General features: G+C 46.4%; 1 pseudogene; it reads left to right on the top strand.

Moving 5' to 3' along the window:
- The first annotated feature begins 5,451 nt into the window (after positions 1–5,451).
- LOC102094790 (synaptotagmin-2-like) lies at positions 5,452–17,477 on the top strand (annotated as a pseudogene).
- The last annotated feature ends 1,543 nt before the right edge of the window (positions 17,478–19,020 follow it).

Below are 19,020 nucleotides of genomic sequence, written 5' to 3'. Positions count from 1 at the left end.
TCTAAATTTGACATGCCACAGCCATGTCTCTCAACTATAGTAGGCTCAAAGACAGCTATAATCCCAATGAGGTGGGTTAGAGTCAGCTAATGAATGCTCTGGGAAATAAATCTGGCTAGATTTGAATGGCTTGATAGAGAGCAAGTAGAGGTCCCAAGGCTGGAGAGACAGAGTGGGACTAATCTAAGGCTTCTCAGGGAAAACCATCGAAGCTCAGGTGGAGTAAGGAGTGCAAAACAGATGAGGGAGGAAGGAAAGCCCTGTAATCTCCATGTAATTTAGCACCATCTTGTGAAAGAGAGAACCACTCCTGCTTTTCAGATGGCTCATTGTCTCTAAGTGTTTAAAGCATCTTTAGGCTCCTGGATTTTATCTCTGGAAGCCATGGAAGGGTATGGGATGGCATTGGCACAGCTGAGACTAGGGATCTAGCTCCAGTAGTGTGTGCAAAGTACTCCCATTTACTGCTGGCATCCAGCTGCAACAGCCCCAGCTCCAACATCCACAGCACATACTTGTCAAAAAAAAGAGATCCTATTGCTTTGAATAGAGAAGAAAGAGTTAAAACAACTGCATGGCAAAAGCAGATGAAAAGCCCACTCATCCTGTGCTTTTAATGGGCTTGCAGACCTGGGAGGACTTGACATACCAATATGGATTGGTTTAACCAAGAGCAGTGAGGGGTTATAAATGCTCTCCTACAAGCATCTAGAAGCTCAGCCTTTCTCTTTCATGTCCTGCCCAGCGCCTGCTGGGACTCTCTTGGGAGCTGCAAGGGAGCTCAGTGTGGCACAGGCCCCACTGTGACCCTGATGGCTGGATTTTCCAAGTGGGCACCCAAAACACCAGCCCTCCGCAGTTTTGCTGGAGTTAATAAAGCAGCAGCCTCTCTACCACATTGTTCCCCACATATGCCCTGTTTTGAGCTGGCTTTGTCAGTATTGGCTCCAGTCTTGCTAAGCAGGGGGTTAACTTGTTTCTCTAGTACAGCAAACTAATCTCTTACCACAGTGTTGGCAGTGTGGCATGTGTATATGGCATATGCTCTCAGAGAGCTCTGAAGGACCTGCTTTTACAGTGTTTCTGAATGTATGATTTTTGTTTAACTTGTGCAGTGTTGAATTAGGCACCTGGGAGGAACTGGGAAGGGGGTCCTCTTGGTTTTACAGGGAAATACAGTGAGGTCTCCAGCCTGTGAGACCCTGGCAGGGCTGTTGGTGTTCTAGTAGGGCAGCTGAGCTCCTTCCGGAGTTTTCTTTCATGGGCTGCAGAGCTTTTGGAGGGGATTTGGGAAAAAAGAAGGGTGAGATTTTTTTCTGTTATTGGCAGAGTTGCAAATGTATACATGTAAAAGCACCTGTTCTGCTGTAGGCTGTCATTTACAGGATGGGGAATGAGTGACAGCCCGGTTTACATGACGGGACCATGGGAAGGACAGGTAGTGCATGTGTAGTGTCAAGCCTGTCCTGGCCCTGTTGTTTCACAATAGAGAAGTTGCTCATATTAGTGTGGTTCTGCTTGCCTAGCAAGGCTAGGGCAGTGTTTGTTTCTATACCAAACCTATTGCAAGGGAAGATGACTTTAACAAAGGTCCATGAGTGCTAGACTAGGCATGATGGTTACAGAAGCATTCAACTGCACTGTGTGCTCTTATTTAAATATCTGCTATGTAATTCAGATGCAGGTTCTTAACAGTAACTTTTCTCAGGTTCATGACAGCCAGTTAATGAGTTTGTTTGAAAATGTGAGGGTCTACTGCCTGCTCAGAGAATGCAGTGATGGTTAAGATGGTTTTCTAGGACAAGCCAGTCAGTGCATGGGTCTGCTGTTCATCTGTTGCTCACTCATGCCCTTACAAGGGAGCAGGCAGGACTCCTCTGCCTTCAGGACATCACAGAAGGATGTCAGGGTCTAGATGGTAATGCCAAGGTGTTCTTGGCTCACAGATGCTCCAAAGTCTCCCTATCCTGATGAGACCCTGCTCCACACCAGCAGAAATGTGCTGTTCCCCTCACTGATGCAATTCTACCCTGGGCTCAATTGGTATTTCCCTTTCCCAAGACAGACATCCAGTACTTCAGCCTTCCTGATATTGTGTGAGCTGAGAACACACCCAAGGATCACAGATGTCTGAGGCTTTGGGCAGCCATCTGGACCAGTGGCTTTGTACATGTTGGGTATGCACAGAGTCATGATGGGCACTTGTATCCTCTGCCTGGAGTTTTTGGAGGTCTGCTAAGCATGCTTATGGAAGGAGGGTCAGATTCATAAGTACAGGTGTAAGGACTGGTCAACACAAAAGCAGGTGGTGTTATAAGGTCCAGTCCCAGGGAGAAGCTTTGCTGGTCTAAAGACAGTATCTTATTGCAGGTTAGTAGTGAGTTAATTTTCTTGGGCAGTTTTAAAGGCTTCTCTTAGTCTCATTTTTTTTTCAGGAAGCAAATTATCGGAAAGTATTTATTTAGAGTGAGATTTATGTCTCACCCACAGAAGGCTATTTCTGCCAGTCACCTCCTGTTATTTGCTATTGCTTCATCTCCAGCAATGACTGCTGATGGTATGTTTTGGAGTACCCTAGCACTTGTATGGACTTCTGCACCAATGTTACAAATGATGAGAAATAATAGAAGGAAATATCTTGTATGAACATCAGCTTGTTTTGAGGTGAACAAAACATGAATATTCAGGACTTCTGTGCAGGAAGTATGACTGCTCTCTCCTTTAAACCCTGTTTTGGGATGCATAAGCCAGCACCAACTTCTTGGAACAGCTCTTCCCTGAAGCTGGGCACTCTTTCTTGGCTGTTCTTGTTTGCTAGAGGTGGGTAAAATATTTGCCCCCCTGACAAGATTAGCATTTTCATCTCACCTTAAACAATCAAAAAGAAAAGACAGCAAGCGTTATTCCCTACCACAGCTTTATTGAGAACATGTGTAAAGGTGTGAATGGGGAGGTCTGCTCATATATGAGCTCTATATCTTTTCTCCTTTCCAGTTGTATTCAGTCCTCTCCTGATAAAGGTGATAGAGCTCTTAAGGAATTCTTATCCTGAGGACACTAGGTGAATCTCTTCCTCCAGTCCTTATTTTGATTACTCAGGCTAAGCAAGGATGAAAGCCTAGGCTGAGCTATAGCCCAACAAACCACCATCTTGGGAAACAGCAACACAGACAGAAACCTAAACTAGGCTGTTGCTTCCTCCTAGGACTGTCAGGTACTTTCCAGAGGCAAATTACAAACTCTTCAGATCCCTTTCTCCAAATTTCTGGAGACCATCCCTCGTCTACCATTATAGAGACCCAACAGGCTCTCACACTTGCCCAACAGATCAATAAGTGGTCACCCCAGTCCTGCTTCTCCCTGTCTCTCCTTTTCCCAGTGTCTCACTTGCCTACCTTAGACCTCTCAGAGTTGCCCTACAAGCTACACCTCCCCACATTTCTTGCTGCCTGAACAGGTCTGCAAACGAGTGGTTATTTACTGCAGCCACAGCTGAAAGCAAGGCACCAACATTTTCTTACCTGATGAAGCTGCCTGCTAAGTCAATCCTTTCATGGCTACTGGCCAGCACATATCTCATCAGCCCAGTAAGCAAGGCAAGCTAGTGACCTCTCAGATGCTAGTGTCGTCACAGCAACCCAGCCAGTCAGGTGCTGATCCCATAACCCCACAAAGAGTGTCCTTTGGATCAAACTCAACAAAGCAGATCCAGTGAGCCACGCAGACTTGGCCCTCGATAGTAAAATGTCATTGTTGCAGGGAAGAGCAGAATAAGGCTCAGAGAAAGAGAACAAAGTTGGGAACAGATCTGGAGCACCTTCTGTAGGAGAAATGACTGGCTGAGCTAGGACTACCCAGCCTGGGAAAGGGTAGCTGAGGAAGAGAAGTCTGACATCAGGATTGGCTGGAGACAGTGAACAGAGAATGACTCTCTGCTTTTCTCTTTCAGGTTCAGGATCTAGGCAATGACAAACCATCATGTGAGAAGTCAGATAACTAAAGGGGCTAGTTCTTGTGTTGAGTGGGAGAACTTCTTGGTAGAGGATACTGTGGAAGCTAGCATTCCAGCGAGACCTGGACAGGCTGGAGAGTTGGGTGGGGAAAAAATTAATGAAATATAACAAGGGCAAGTGTAGAGTTTTACATCTGGGCAGCAACAACCCCAGGTTCCAGTATAGGCTGGGGAATGACCTGTCAGTGAGCAGTGTAGGGGAAAGGGACCTGGGGGTCCTGGTGGACAGCAGGATGACCCTGAGCCAGCACTGTGTCCTAGTGGCCAAGAAGGCCAACCGCATCCTGGGGTGTATTAGAAGGGGGATGGGTAGTAGGTCGAGAGAGGTTCTCCTTCCCCTCTACTCTGCCCTGCTGAGGCCACATCTGGAATATTGTGTCCAGTTCTGGGCCCCTCATTTCAAGAAGGACAGGGAACTGCTGGAGAGAGTCCAGCGCAGGGCAACGAAGATGATTAAGGTAGTGGAGCATCTCCCTTATGAGGAAAGGCTGAGGGAGCTGGGTCTCTTTAGCCTGGAGAAGAGGAGACTGAGTCTCTTCTCGGTGGCAAACAGTGGTAGGACAAGGGGTAATAGGTTCAAACTGGAACACAAGAGGTTCCACTTAAATCCACTTAAATGCACTTCTTCTCAGTGAGGGTGACAGAACACTGGAACAGGCTGCCCATGGGGGTTGTGGAGTCTCCTATTCTGTAGCCATTCAAAACCCACCTGGACACCTTCCTGTGTAACCTCATCTAAGTGTTTCTGCTCTGGCAGGAGGATTGGACTAGATGATCTTTTGAGGTCCCTTCCAATCCCTGACATTCTGTGATTCTGTGATCTGACACAGCTTTAAAAATAAATTTGATTAATAAATGGAGATTAAAAAATCCCCTGAGGATTACCAGAAGTAAGGAAGGCCCTTAGCTGCATAGTGCAGGAGGCTGAAGGAACGTTATGGGGGAAAGTATCAGTGAGTGCTTACGCCAGCCTTATACTGTCCCCAAGCATCTGCTGTCAGACGGCAATAAGCAGAAGGGCAAGTAACAAGAAGGCAACCAGCAGTTGTGAAGCAGTGATATATGGAGGGCAACGAAGCAGGCTGAAAAAAATATTTGTGGGAAAATCACTGATACATCAAATTTCTAGCAGCCTTTCATCTGGGAAGACCATAAGCTGCTTTGTGAATTGCTCTGGACAAAAGCAAGGCAATCCAGCAGATGTCTGTCTGTGTGGCAATGAAGAGAACAGATCTGTGACAATGTGGGACTGATCCTATGAGTACAGGCAAATAACATTACTGACAAATCCCTATGATGACAATGAGACTAATTCTGTATGTATGGGTGTAAGCTGCAGTTCCTGTATGTATATAGACCTTTTCCTGCTTGTCTTGTACAGCATGGAGAAGCAATATGAGCAATGCTGAGCCCTTCTCTCTCTCTCAGATGAACAAAACATGATGCAGAAGAACTCTTTCGTACTCAACTTGCACAGCTTACAGATGCCCTTTTCCAGTACTTGGAAGTAAGGAATCTTGGCATTAGCCAGCTTCTTACTCCTGCGGGCCCTGACCATAGTAACTTTCCAGATGCATCAGCAACAAAAATACAACAGGACTGCAATAAGTAGGTATTAGGCAACATTGCTCGGCAGCCACTGGCAGCCTGTGTTTCTCCTATCCTTTCATCTCAACAAGCATCTTCCACCCTGGACCAAAAACAGATGAGCAATGTCCTCAGCTTTTATATTTCCAGCTGCCACCATTTCTGTCATAGTCACTCTGTGGCAAGCTGCATGTCCAAGATCTCCATTACTTGATTCAAGACAGTTAAGGGAGCAGGCTCCTTTTGTTAAAATGAAGTTGTCTCTGTGTGCAAGTAGACAAGAAGTGGGAAACTAGGGCAGGTCACCTCTCCTGGCTGTTACTTTCAAGGGAAAGAAACAAAGCACACATTACAGGATCACACAAGCACATACTGCCCATGTAGTCATTGTAGCCTTGCTACAAGCCAGTTGCTCCTTCACTAGGCCAGACACATAAGCATGGCTTCCTCTATCCTCTCCAGTCTAGCTGTTATCTCATGTCCCAGGTCATGCCAGGCTGACCAACTCTTCCTTGCTATCTGCAGTTCTTCTTAGCCTCCTGTTACCCAGCCTCAGCAACCCCACTCTGCTCAGGTGGCTTTTACAAAAGAAAAAATAAATAGATAGATAGATAGGTAGAGAGATAGATAGATAGATAGATAGATAGACAGATAGATAGATAGATGATAGATAGATGATAGATAAAGACAAACCAACCAACAAACAACAACAAAATCCCCACCCTATTTCTCCCACCTGCTTCTTCCTCTGCTTAACTTCCCAGCTGTGCAAGGTCACAAACTGTAACCATGGCTCACCCCACTTCTCTTGTCTAGAAGCATCAGGCCCGAGTGCCATCTGAGCACAGCTTGCTAGACTGCTCCAAGATGTATTTTTATAGTAAGCAAGTCACAAGGCTATTTCAGAAAGTCTAAACCATATGGTATTCACACTAAGTGATAAGTGCCAGCACCTGCATGATGGCAATGTTAACAATGGAACATTCAGCAAGTCCCACTAACAAGGTCTTGCTGGTGACAACACTGTCCCTGCAGGAAGAGAGGTTGAATGAGGCCACAAGTTCCACTGTTCTCCTATCCATGGCTAAAGTTTTGGGGGAAGAAACTGAATCCTACTGAACTGGGATCTTTCCCAGCTGAACTAAACCTTCCCTCCAGGACAGGGCTACGCACAAATTAAAGCAAATGTAAGACTATGTGATAGCAATGCCTTCATCCACTGCACTAATTTTGGGGGTGCTCTATCTTAATGTTCTGTTTTCCAGAGACACTCTCAGGAGTTTTTAAACTCTGGGCTCTCTAAAGTCTGCCACTTAAACTACCGAATAAAAATCCTGCTTCAAGACTATCATCATCATCTCCAAATTTCATCATTTACAAGCTGGATGGCACTTACTCATCTTTATTCCCATAGAAAAGAGATGCCACAGCAAAGGCTGGGTTAGGATAAAGGCAGAGAATGGCATTTGTGGGAAGAAAATGCCACCTCTTCTGCATGATGCTGCTAAGCAAAGCAATGCAGATATCAAGACAAGTACATTGATGCTAGGGCAAATTCAAGAGCTGTCCTAATGTTCAGGAACCCCACAGGGTTAAGTGATGGACTGACTGACAGTTCATAGAAAACAAGACCCAAAAACCTGTGGCAAGAAAACATACAGAGAGACCCTCCAGCTGAAGGGAATGGAGGAAGAAGTAAAGTAGAATAGAATATATGCTATATAAAATAAAATATTGCTCTTCCACTTAAACTCTTCACATGTGGTAAAAGGGCCATGTGTGCACCAGGGACACACATGAACTTGTCTCTGTTTCCCTGACAGGACTGCGCAGTCACAGAGATACTCAACAGCAAAGCAGAGAGCAAAGCACTGACGGATCAGGTCAGCAGCCAGCCCCACTGCCATGATTTTACAGGTATTGCAGCCCACCAACAGCACATGTGCACTCAGTTCCCATCCTCCATTGCCCTTCTATCTTCTGGAGGGTACTATAAGTAACTTGGATAAGTTCTGGAAGGCAAATTCAGATTTTGACCCCTTGTAAATAGGACTGCTGGGATGCTTCAGCTCTTCAGGTTGCAAGCAAAACACAGCATCAGGGTGTGTGGCAGGGACTTTTGCTCCTGTTTCCAGATGCATTAAGGAGAGTTCCAGAGCTTATAATGTCTGTTGCTGATGAAAGTGAAAACACTGGCAGAGCAATTTCTGGGGAGACTGTTGCAAAAACTCTCCTCTCACTTGATTGAAAGTTTGACGTCTACTTGCTTCTCCTTTATCCATCTCTTACATTTTTACTGAAAAAAAAAAAGCAACTGCAAACCTTCCACATCTCCTGCCCTGCCCATGACTGAAGACACCCAGTTTCTTCTACACCTCCAGCGTGCGTCTCTGCTACTGCACATGGTTTCCAGTAAAAGAAGTTCCTGGGGGCCAGGGCCCACTGCGAGAGGAAGAAGCCCAAGCAGACAGCTCTTCTGTGCACCGCCGCGGTGCAGGAAGAGCTGGTTCAGCAACAGGAGAGAGGAGCCAGCACCAAAATACTCCTGGCAGCTGCTAAGTACAGAATGGCTGTTAGAGAGTTGCAGCTGCTTCTCTTTAATTAAGAGAAGATCCAACACCAGAAAGAAAAGCGCTGTGAGAAGGGGAAAAAAGGCTGAAAGAGAGCCTATCCTGCATGATGGAGGGCAAGGAAAGCAGCTGCTTTGGTGTACTTGCTCTTCCTGTTGCAGCACAGCTGTTGGGCTCTGCTGTGCATTTCACTCACTGTTCAGCCTGAGCTTACATGCAGCTCCCGAGAGAGACCAGGCTCTTTCCAACTCTTTCTTCCCCACTGTCTGAACTGGGACTAGATGCTTGCACTATCCCATTCAGCCTACCTGCCAGGAGAGGTGAGTACGCGGCATGCTGCAGGTTCCACACAAGACCACATGGGTCTTCCGGCTCTACTGCAAAATCACCAGGTTTAACCACACCTCCTTCTCTTCCTACCATTGTACAAACAGGAGGGAAGTTCAACACTGCCAGATTATAAAAAGACCCATATATCTCTTTTCTTCTTGTCCTCATCTTTCTTAGGTGGAGATATTACAAACTGAGCTGCACAAGCTGTGCTCCTGCCTCATCTCCTCCTTCAGCAGGACCAAGTACCTCAGTGGCATGAGCAGTGATTTGGGTCTTCTGCCCTACTCCTGGGGAACACTGAAGTTCTCCCTTCTCTACTGCAGAGAGCAATGTAAGCTGCTTTTGACTGGCCTTGAGGCTTGAGGGCTGCCTAGCTGTGGATACGCTGAGTCCACTGCCCAGGTCCAGCTGCTGAGACAGGTCCCATCCCACATCCCCAGACTTCAGTGGCAAAGCCGGGTGGTGAAGAACTGCAGCAGGCCAGCCTTTGGGGACCACTTTGTCTGCTCCCTGGAGGATACCAAGGTGGAGAAGAGCACCCTGAAGCTGGGTGTGAGATGGGTTGCTAGCTCAGTAGACATAAAGAAGGGTGCCTTGACCAGAGAAGGAATGTGTGATGACTTCTGGAGATGTCTCCTTCTCTTACTCGTCTGAGGACCATACAGAGGGTTAGTCACCAGGTCCTCTCCAGGTATAGCCAGCTGGGAGCCCTTTGGCTATACAAATAAGATTGAAATTGCTAATTACTATCATCAGCAGCCAGAAGGATCAGAAAGCCTGAAACCCCTAAGACACTTTAGCTTTCAGAGGGTTGACCTACCAGTTTTGGGGGCATTTTATTTTTGGGCTCTGCAGTATTGATGTAGGGGGAGATTTTATTTCCCCGAAATCTGTGTTTCCTGGTGCTCTGTGTCCTTTGCCACAAGCATTCCCTGTGGAAATGTGCCTGGATGCATGGTCCTGCAGTAGGATGCGTCACAGAAACAGAGGCCTGGGGTAATGGAGTGAGCTGAGGGATATCATTCAGTGCAGGGAGAGAAGAGTTAGCTCTAATGGAGAAGAAGCAGCAGCCTCCAACTCCCGTTAGCATCTTTTTCCTATCTCTTTGTTACTCTCTCTTGGTTGCTTCTGACTTGCCTCATTTAGAGCTAGTCTGGGTCTAGCTGCAGATGTAACTCTGCAGATGTACCTGTGAATGCCCAGGGATTTTAAATGTACACCATGCCTTGGCAACAGATAGCTGTGAGATATCCTCTAGACTGGGATGTATTTGAAATGTGTGCTGAGGACACAGAGGTGAGGACATTACTGGTGGAATCCACAACAGACAGGTCATTTTCCAACCAACTGTTCCCTGTGAATGGTCTCCAGACACCACCAACAAGCAGTAAGAAAGGTCATTAAACTGAAATCTTTGTACTTTCAACCCCTTGCCACGCTGTACCATGGTGCCCCAGAGCTCAGCTGTAGGCAGAGGGAAGTGGATCACCCAGAAGTCTGGAGCTGCACTAGCAGCAGTATAAAGACAAACCAGTACTGTGGAGTTGGTACAAACTCACAGATCTTGCTGTGTTAGCTAGAGATGTAGCCCATCAGAGACAGATTACTTTCTTGGGGGCATGTAATCCTTCAATGGTCTCTGGCAGGTTTTCCTCCCCCCCAGGAACAGCCAGCAATTGCTATTTCAATAGACATCAGTGGACTTGTAGATCTGAACCTGAATGGTGATTCCCACATGTTGCTAAAGATCTTATGTTCCTTGACAAGTGTCTAGTTGCACATTACTTGAAAGCTCCTTTGGTTTGGCCAGTAAGTTTTCCTGCGGTAGCAAGCTGTAAAACCAGCGAGATTAGACCAGACATGGGAAATGGCTGCATGCTGGAAAGTCACATGCTGAAGAAACAGCTGTGGAGGGAGACACACAAAGAGGGGACTGAAGCCATGTGTGAGTACATGCAGTGACAGCCCTAGGCTGCCATGAAGCAAGAGTGGGCAGCTGGCAGAGGACATGCCCTTCTGCAAAGGGATTACAGCACCCACCTGCTCCTCCAGCCAGCCTGGAAAGAAGCAAACCTCGTGAAGAGGAAGGGTAGGACCCAACAAGATCAGAGGGGCCACGGACTTCACACATCCTGTTCAAGCTGGTCTGAGAAAGAGGACAGGGTGAGGTAATGCTCCTTAATGTTCCAGTAGGCAGACATCCAAGAGCAGTAGGGCATTATCAGAGATGGAAGCATATCAGAAGAGTTTTTTCAGGTGATGTAACTGAAAGAAAGCATCTGATTTTTACTCCTCGGAACAGGCCTTCTTTGCTATCATGAAGCCCAATCCTGAGTCTCCCAAAAGCCCATGGGTGAGAATGGAAACACATGAAAACAGGCCATAAAGGCAGGTAGATTCCCTTGAATGAGGTTCAGCTGTGGTCTATGTGGATGCATTTGTAGCACAGCTCCATCCTCCACCTCACCCCATGGACACACTGTTTCCCTCACTCCCACAGGTTCACCGGTTTGACAAATACTCCAGAAATGCTGTGCTGGGGCAAGTCAGGATGACCCTGAGCAAGCTAAAGGCCTCCTGAGGCTTGGTTTTATGTGAAGAGCTCTAGAAGACTGCAAAGGTGATGACTTTACCACATGACCTTGGCCTGTGTGCCCACACAGTGGCCAGGGAGCTGCATGTCAACACAGCCATCCCTTCATTTTATTAATGAAAAATGCCCACCTTGCAGAGAGAACTGAGAGCATTCCAGACAGCCCCACTCTGAGCAGTGAGAAAGGAAGAGGCCTCCCCCCAGACAACCCCTCTTTTATAACTGAGCATGACCTTCTATGGTATGGAATACCCCTTTGAATAGCTTTGGGTCAGCTGTCCTGGTTGTGTCATCCCCCCAGCTACCTGTGGACATTAACCCTATCTTGGCTGACCCAGCACAACTGTGTGTTACATAGGTGGCTATTTGGTTTGTTTAAAGAGACTGGTGACCCAAAATGAAGATGTGATGTGTTCCAATAAGGAATTAATAGCAATTTTAAAATGTTGGAAGTTTATTTTAAGTGGTTGCTAATAACAGTAGTGTATTTTGTAACAGAGATCAAGTGGCATCTCAAGTCTAGCACTCTGAACAATTAACTGTTCGTAAGAAACAAATATTCATTCCTTTTCCATGTGAAGCTGATGTAAAATCTGAGCAAAATGAATTCAATTCCAGGCCTAGTGGTCATAGTACTCTAACATGGCAAAGTCTATGGGGCTTCCAGTGGCCCTCCGGAAAAAATACCATGGTGTGATAAGAATTAGTACTTTAGTTGTTGGAAAGCAAGATGTGCGATTCCAGCCACGTGGATGATAAAGGAAGATCAATACTAACATGACCATCGGGGCGATCAAAGACATAATACTAACATAATAATATATAAAGGGCCTTGGACAGTTTACTTTGAAGTACGTTTCTCGTAACTGTAAAAGTTGTAGCCCAGACTCGTGAGAATGGTATCCTGGGCTGGATAACCGCCCCCAAGTGCATGGGATGTGTGAATGTCCTTGGGCCTGGTCTGTGAATGAGTGGAAAAACAAGTGAGACAAATATCACATGAGTTTAGTGTGTTCTTAATAACAATTAGTGGAAAAACACCTTTTTGTAAACATCTTAGTCCAGGCCTGTATCTGTAAATCCTATAAATCGTCAATGGTGAATAAAGAAGGCAGTCTAAGCCTAGGCCTAGGTCACCTCTCTGCTTGGCCAGGCTCTGCGCTCCTTCCTGAATAAGATCTCTGTCTCTGCGTGAATTTTTGTCTGTGTCCTGGTATGCGTCATTCCTAATCACAGAATCACAGAATCGACTGGGTTGGAAAAGACCTCAGAGATCATTGAGTCCAACCCTTGGTCCAACTCTAGTCCGTTTACTAGATCATGGCACTAAGTGCCATGTCCAATCTCATCTAGTACCAGAAAATTAGCACAGATGCACATGGATGTAGTCTGTACCATACTACATCATGCAGTCATGTTTGATTGGACACACATCCAGGTTATCCAGACACAGGAGAACAGGGCTCTTCTATTCCTCCCTAGGAGAAAGGGAAATTGCCACATTAAACAAATAAAGAGTGGATGCTGGCAATTGTTAAAGAAAAACACTGAAAAGCAGGCTATGACCAGCATGCTGTGGTGGCACTGCAGTCTCTCTTGCTGAAGCACCAAGTGCACACTTACGAGCTGCAGGAAGGTTGACATGTGACCTTGGTGGCTACAGAGGTTGTTGCACTTGCTCACCACATGCCCATATGCCTTTCACAGGACATTGTGGGAGATATGTTTGTGTCACTAAAGTGCCTTCTAGACTCTCAGAGTATAGAGGTCAGGCTGCTCTAGGTAAGAACTACATCCCCTCGAAGCACAGCAGATAAGAACAAGGGTTCTTTTGCTGTTGTTGCTGTTCCAGAAGGATGGGGAGGTGTTGGAGAGCAAGGTCCCTTGCATGCCCATCACACCCCAGAAAGCGCTGCTGAATTAGACCACAGGTCTGTCTAGCCTAGTGAATGTCTCTGATGGAAGACAAAGTAGTATGGGAGGAAGACAGGCATATGTGATACTCCCCATCTCTTCTCAACATGCTTCTTCCAATTAATGGCTTAGAGTTTTCTTGAGCTGGGATTGGCTTCTGTGCATTTAGAAATCCTCAGTGGATTTCTCCTCTCTGCACTTCTTCAGTATCCCCTTGAGCCCATGTTAACATGATGAATGGCTACAGGCTATTCAGAAGGGACAGGCAGGGTAGGAGGCACTGTATGTAGCAGAGGGGCTGGATTGCATGGAGCTGGCCATTGGTGATAGCAAAGTTGAGAGCCTCTGTGTAAGGATTAAGGGTCAGACAAATAAAACTGATGTTGTCATGGGTGTCTACTATAAGCCACCCAGCCAGGATGACAACACTGATGAGTTATTCTTTAAGGAACTAAGTGAATTCTCCAAGTCATCTGCCCTTGTCCTTATGGTGGACTTCAACTTGCCAGATGTCAACTAGGAATATCACACAGCTGGCACCAACAGGTCCAGAAGATTCCTAAAGCATCTGGATGATATCTTCTTGGTGCAGGTACTAAGGGAATCAACCAGGAAAGGTGCCCTCCCAGATTTGATTCTCACTAACAGAAAGGGTCTCATGGGAGAAGTGGTGACTGGTGGCTCCCTTGGCCACAGTGACCACAAAGCAGTGAGGCTCAAATTCTTTGCTAATGGGACAAAAACTGCCAGCAAGTCCTTAACACTAGATATGACAGTAAGTTTCCCTGGGAAGAAGCTTTTGAAGGTGTTGAGGTCCACCAGTGCTGTTCATTTTTCAAGTACCACCTACTAAAAGCACAGGAACAGGCATTCCAAAATGCCAAAAATCTAGCAGGTAAGGGAAAAAGCCAGCTTGGATGAGCAGGGATCTTCTTCTTGAAATACAGAAAAAAAAAAAAAAAGAAATTACATGGTCAGTGGAAGAAAGGTCAGGCGACGTGGGAGGACTAGAGAGATGCTGCTCACCACTGTAGGGAGGAAATTTGCGCTACCAAAGCTCAGTTAGAATTGAAGCTGGCTGGTACTGTGAAGGACAATAAAAAAGGCCCTTTAAAATATATAAATGGCAAAAGGCAAACTAGAAATAACATTGGCCCGTTACTTGATTAGCATGGTCACTTTATTAACAGGGACATAGACAAAGCTGAGATGTTTAATGCTTTCTTTGGCTTGGTCTTCAACACCAGATGGACTTGGCGGCCCCCATAACCTTGGCTTAGAAAACCATGGCTGTGAGAACGATATACTCCCAATCAATCTAGAACTTGTATGGGAATTGCTACTCCAGCTAGATCCCTACAAGCTGATGGGACCTGATGAGATTCATCCAAGGGTGCTTAAAGAGCTGGCTGATGTGATAGCAAGACCTCTCTCCATGATGTTTCAACACTCCTGGGAATCTTGGAGAAGTTCCAGATGACTGAAAGCTGGCAAATGTCCCAATCTACAAGAAGGGCAATGGAGATGACCCTGGCACGTACAGGCCTGTCAGCCTCACTTTTGTTCCTGGCAAAATCATGGAGAAGATCGTTCTGGGAGTTAAGGAAAAACATCTGAACAACAGTGCAGCCATTGGTCCCAGCCATCATGGGTTCATGAGGTGAAAGTGCTGCTTAACAAATTTAATTTCATTCTACAACAAGGTTACCCACCTAGTTGACCAAAGCAAAACCTGTCAATGTGATCTTTTCAGATTTCAGTAAAGCCTTTGATACTGTCTCTCACAGTATTCTCCTGAACAAGATGTCTGGCACACAGATGGATAAATATACAATACAGTGGGTGAGCAATTGGCTGACGGGCCAGGCTCAAAGGGTTCTAGTAAATGGGGTTATGTTGGGCTGGTGATCAGTCACTAGTGGGTTTCCACAGGGATCCATCTTAGGGCCAGCACTCTTCAATGTCTGCATAAATGACTTAGACTCAGGACCTGAGGGAATACTTAGTAAGTTCACTGATGACACAAAATTGGGAGGAGCTTTTGACACTCTTTAGGGCAGAGAGGGCCTGCAGAGGGATCCAGACAAATTGGAGAACTGGGCAATCACCAACCGCCTGAAGCTCAACAATGGAAGTGCTGGATTTTGAACCTGGGACACGCAACCCTAGCTGTACCTACAGACTAGGGGACAAGATGCTGGAAAGCAGCTCTGCAGAGAGAGATCTGGGGGTTGTGGTCAACAGCAAGTTAAACATGAGCCAACAGTGTGCCCTGGCAGCTGAGAGGGCAACCGTGCCCAGGGTGCATCAAGCACAGCATTGCCAGCCGGGCGAGGGAGGTGATTGTCCCGCTCTGCTCTGCACTGGTTTGGCCTCACCTGGAGCACTGTGTGAGGTTCTGGGCACCACAGTATAAAAAATATATGAAGGTACTGCAGAGTGTATAGAAGTGGGCCACAAAGTTGGTGAAGAGTTTGGAGAGGAATCCATATGATGAGCAGCTAAATCAATTGGTTTGTTCAGCCTGGAGAAGAAGAGACCTGTTCACATTCTACAGCTTCCTCACAAGGGGAGGAGGAAGGGTAGGTGCCAATCTCTTCTCTCTGGCAACCAGTGACAGAACCCAAGGGAATGGCAGGAAGATGTGCCAGGAGAGGTTTAGGCTGGACATTAGGAAAAGGTTCTTTACCCAGAGGGTGGTGGAGCACTGGAACAGGCTCCCCAGGGAGGTGTCACAGCCCCAAGCCTGATAGTATTCAAGAAGAGACTGGACAATGCCCTCAGACACATGGTGTGAACTGCAGAGTTGTCCTGTGCAGGGATAGCAACTGGACTCAATGATCCTTGTGGGTCCCTTACAACTCAGGACTTTCTATGATTCTTTGATTTAGCATCCACAGTGCCCTGTGACAGGGATTTCCAACCAAACTACACATCCGTGAAGAACCACCTTCCCTAGGTAGTGTTGACCTTTCTACCTCCATCTGCAGCTCACAAGAAGGCTGCTGTGCTGCCATAAGCTGGTGCACAGCCCTCATCTCATTTCTACAAGGTGGTCACCTGATGTTAGATTTTTCACATGGGAACTGCTTTTGTTGGCTCATCACACTAATGAAACACCCAGGTACTTCTCCCAGTCAGTGCCTTCCACTTGCCTTCCCTCTGTCACAGGACTTGGAATCCCATTTCTCTGTTCTGCAGAGACGTGAACACCAAACTTGTTTTTTCTCTTGAGGACGCCCGGGGGTGAGGGAAGTGCAGAGGTGCTACAGTGTTCCTTGGGGATGAAACCACAGCATAACTGTCATGCTTCAGGTCTCCATTGATGAGATGGCCCTCTGAAGCCATGGGCACTTGAAAGCAGCTTAAGCTCTCATTGCAGATAAGCTGTAGACAGGTGCCTACCCTGAGAAGGCTGAGGTAGAGCAACCTTTTTCTACTGTGACACATTTGATGAACAACACAACAACACTTCAAATTTCAGGTTCTTGTCTTATGTAGGTTTCTCCCCTGCACCACCCAGCTAGATGGAGGAATGGAGGGAGGGGAAGATCCAGTGGTTTTCCTTCTGTAGTGCTCAGAACATAAACAGTGAGAAGGTAAGCAGCCCTTTTACTTGTTTTGCTTTATGTCCTGCTCTCCCTCTTATGCCCAAGTTCTACTCTTGGGATTGAGAGAAGCACAGCAGACTTGCTTGAACTGGTCTTTCCTTGGCTCTTCCTAAGGCTTCCAACAGCCTTAAATGCTCAAAAGATCTTCTTGTCTGTACCTCTAAAGCCATGGGTTTCCATTTCCATAATTAGATACATGCAAAGCAATTGCAAAGACTGCTCTCTGTTGTTTCTTTTTTTGAACTTTGCTGCAGGTATTGGATGTAGCATAAGCACTCAGAAGGCAAATATGATTAAATCCTTTCCTCCATCACCCTGTTTCTACTAACTTGAGAGCTTGTTCCGCAACTACAGAGACTACCCTGAGGTAATCCTTGTTAAATCATGCTCAGCTGTTATGGGATGGTGAGGTCCTACCAGTTCTTATTAGCTATGTACCTATCAAGGTGCGACTGCCTTGGCCAAGTGGTCTGATTTCCAGCAGTACTGAAGCCAGCACAAGCTTTGTTACTAGCTCTGAGAAATGTGGGATCAAGCCTGAATAGTTGCAATATTCAGCTCTAAACAACACACAGCCCTTTTCTAGCATGACTACCTTATGCAATACTGTTTCCATATTTGAAATGCCCAGCTCTGGGACAGAGGTGGATGCCCCAATGTTTCATTTCTCCTTCCTCTTCCTCATCCCAGATGTATATGTGAGGATAGATGTTTCCTGTAGATGTCACAGAAAAATGCACCAGAGGACGAGGCCACAGGCCCACACACCACTCATCATCTTCAGCAAGACTTTCTTCCTGCACATACCTGAGCCTCCAGCTTGGGACTGCACAGTTCTGGTTTCCATTTATGAGTAGACTCAGACCCCAGGTATCTTACTTGCTCCCTAAGAAATGAACAGAGGTAACAGTCTTTTGGCTTTTTCCATCTCCTTGCTGCTGCTCCAGGTAGGGAAAGGGTTCTTCATCTTTGCAGGTTCCATGTCATTTATATGCAGCAGGGTTTCAGCAGCACCTTGAGCTGGAGAACGTTTGTACCTATGGAAGGAAATAGAGCCTGCCCTGAAGTGATCACTGCAAATAGAGAAGAGGGAAAAGGAATGGAAAAGAGGAGTCAATGATCCTATTTATAAGATAGAAAAGCACTAGAAGGCTAACTGATTTGTCTAAGCTCAAATTAGAATTGTAGCTGGGAGCTTTAATTTGTATTCAGGTCCTCTCCAGCACCTCAGAAAGCTGTCACCATTTTTTTCCTAGTAGCTTCCCAGGCTTATTAGGACTTCCAGGTTTGCTACAGAAAGAGTGAAAACAGAGACCCTGGGGCTATTGGAGTGAAACTGTCTTGGTGTGAGCACCACTCTGCTTGCACAGGACGGGTTGCTGATGGGAAAGTACCACCCTTCTCTACTTTGAGACACCAACCAGAGGCTTCATTAGCAGTACAGCCATCCCAAAACTGAACACAGACATCTCTCACCACACTGTGGGCATGAGGGTGATGTGTCATCTCTGACCTCCATGCAGAGGCAAGTTCTCATGCAGCTTGGGAAGAGGCATCTCCTTCCATCCTCCCTGCACATGGGAGGATGGCTCCTGCACTGGAAGGGCAAGCACCCAGCAGCACTGACAAGGTGAGCACAGCTGCACGGCTCAGCTCTGGCTCTGTGTCCAAATATAGGGAACACCAAAGTGAGACACATCAGCCATCTGCCCACCTTATGTCATCCTTCTGCTGCATGAACCTCTGATGGAGACCGGAGAGAGGTCAGAGGTGGAGATGGCTCTCCACCCTCCTTCTCCCCACTCCAGCTGGGTCTAACAACTGAAGTGTTTCCTGCACCCTGAAGCACGGAGTTTAATACACCCGCTGACTTTTTAACTGCCATTAATTCTAATGAAACTGGATATTCTTGCTGTCCATATCCATTTAGTCTTTTTCTGAATCTTGATGCATTTTGGCCTTTGGGAATTTGTGGGGTGTGATCATTGCATGTTGTAGGGGAAAAAAAATTGAAGACAAAAAGGTTTTTCACAGCTTGAAATTATGTTTCACATGTCTCCCTGTCCTGGTCTGATAAAAGAGATCCATTTAACATGTCCTATACTCCCAGCATGTCTTCTGACTGATCTTCCAGGCTTTCAAAGTGGCAAATTCCCTCACATAAGAGCCATTCTCTGCCTCGCCTTCAGGCATGCGTGGGTTGGAACTCCAGTTTTCCTTTGTTTTATATTTTTTCTTAGCGACACTGCTTCAAAATCCTGCCATAGTAACATGACATATAAGGTCCCACCTTCTCAGAAATCTGTTAAATGTGTGGATGGGTTTTGTGTAGGGTATAATCAAAAAGTTGTTTAGGTTGCAAAGGCTTATGTTGGTGTAGGAAGCAACTGAAAGGCCAGT

This window comes from Columba livia, chromosome 5 (genome assembly GCF_036013475.1).
Source record: "Columba livia isolate bColLiv1 breed racing homer chromosome 5, bColLiv1.pat.W.v2, whole genome shotgun sequence".
NCBI lineage: Eukaryota > Metazoa > Chordata > Aves > Columbiformes > Columbidae > Columba > Columba livia.
Note: the sequence above shows the minus strand (reverse complement) of the source record. Positions and strands in the feature narration are given on the sequence as shown.